Genomic DNA, 2,181 nt, shown 5'->3' with positions numbered 1-2,181 from the left:
AGGGAAAAATGTTTCCAGCCCCCAAAAGCCAAGTGAACGTGTTTCCCACCCCCAAGACTTGGTCAATAGGTGTTTTACCCCTAAAAATAAAGATTTTGTTCTCTGAGCCCCCAAAACACAAAACCCAAGACATTAAAACATGTGAAGACCATAATACCCTTCTCTCTCTCTTTCTTTTTTTATTAAAATATGATGGGGATTATTTTATTATTTTTGTTTTCTCTCTCTCTTTATCATGATGTACCAAGAGGATCTTTAGATAGGTAACCCTAACAATTAAACCCGTAACCTTAACAATTAAACCCGTAACCTTAACAATAAATCCGTAACCTACACAACAAATCCACAACCTTAACAACAAACCCTTAACCTTAACAACCAACCCGTAACCTTAACAATCAACCCGTAACTTTAACAACCTCCCAATACAAACAACCAAAATAATAAAAAACGAAAATAATAAAATAATCATCATCAATCATTTCAACTATCCTCTTGGTACATCATGATAAAGAGAGAGAGAAAACAAAAATAATAAAATAATCCCCATCATATTTTAATAAAAAAAGAAAGAGAGAGAGAGAGGATTCATAACCTTAACAACAAACCCTTAACCTTAACAACCAACCCGTAACCTTAACAATCAACCCGTAACTTTAACAACCTCCCAATACAAACAACCAAAATAATAAAAAACAAAAATAATAAAATAATCCTCATCAATCATTTCAACTATCCTCTTGGTACATCATGATAAAGAGAGAGAGAAAACAAAAATAATAAAATAATCTCCATCATATTTTAATAAAAAAAGAAAGAGAGAGAGAGAGGATTCATAACCTTAACAACAAACCCTTAACCTTAACAACCAACCCGTAACCTTAACAATCAACCCGTAACTTTAACAACCTCCCAATACAAACAACCAAAATAATAAAAAACGAAAATAATAAAATAATCCTCATCAATCATTTCAACTATCCTCTTGGTACATCATGATAAAGAGAGAGAGAAAACAAAAATAATAAAATAATCCCTATCATATTTTAATAAAAAAAGAAAGAGAGAGAGAAGGGTATTATGATCTTCACATGTTTTAATGTCTTGGGTTTTGTGTTTTGGGGGCTCAGAGAATAGATTCTTTATTTTTAGGGGTAAAACGCCCATTGACCAAGTCCTGGGGGTGGGAAGCATGGTCACTTGGCTTTTGGGGGCTGGAAGCATTTTTCCCTATATATATATATAGCACACTAGGAAGAGCCGGGTGGGCCAACTCCTGCTGTCTCCGCTCACGCGGTGAAATCACTTCACGCGGCGCGTAACAAAAGGTTCACACGTGGGTGGATCCCACGTGTTCACAATTTCTCAACTATAAAAGACATAACTTACTCAATAGTAGTAAAAGTGCGTACATGACATCAAGACATCAAACATAACCATTTTACATAAAAACTACAGCTAGCATATATCAAAAGCATATTACTATGCGCTCAACTATAACAATTTTATGCTAGCTCTTATTTGGAAACCTTGAGGGACTTTCCATTCGCCTAAGGTGGACAAAATAATTTTATTAAAATTGCATTTTTTTTTAGTACTGCTTTACTTGAGTTGAGTTCTGACTGCTGTCGATGTACGCATAAATCTAGTAATCGTTGTTGCCTGAGATGTGAACGTGGCTCTAAAGCCCTTTAGGATGATCCATACTACGTAGAGAGGGACAAGAAAAATCATGGAACCAAACTTTAAGCCAACAGAATGTTGTCTCAGCAAGGACATCATAATGTTGGAATATTTTCCCTAGGGATCACAAGGGGTGGGTTTTCTGGAGTCTGAACATTTCATTCATATTTTATGATTTGGGCCGAGACCCTGCCAAGTCCTAGCGAATCTGAGACTTGGGTTTGCCTTAATGCCAGGAAACTATGAAAATTCAGGTAAGAATTTTAAGGTAATTTCCTCATCCGAACCCATTGAATTGAAGAACGTTCTTGCGGTTCGAGAGACATTATCGGATCTCTACAACTGCAACAAACCCCGTATAGAGATTATGGTTCAAGACTGATGGTTTTAAAAGTTGGGATGTATTGTGTATACTCTTTTTTTGTGATGACTTGGTTGCTATTAGAAGATGACATCCACAACTTTGGAGTTTTGGTGTATTGGCGGGATCTTCTGTTA

This window comes from Asparagus officinalis, chromosome 10, assembly GCF_001876935.1.
Source record: "Asparagus officinalis chromosome 10, Aspof.V1, whole genome shotgun sequence".
Classification (NCBI taxonomy): domain Eukaryota; kingdom Viridiplantae; phylum Streptophyta; class Magnoliopsida; order Asparagales; family Asparagaceae; genus Asparagus; species Asparagus officinalis.
Note: the sequence above shows the minus strand (reverse complement) of the source record.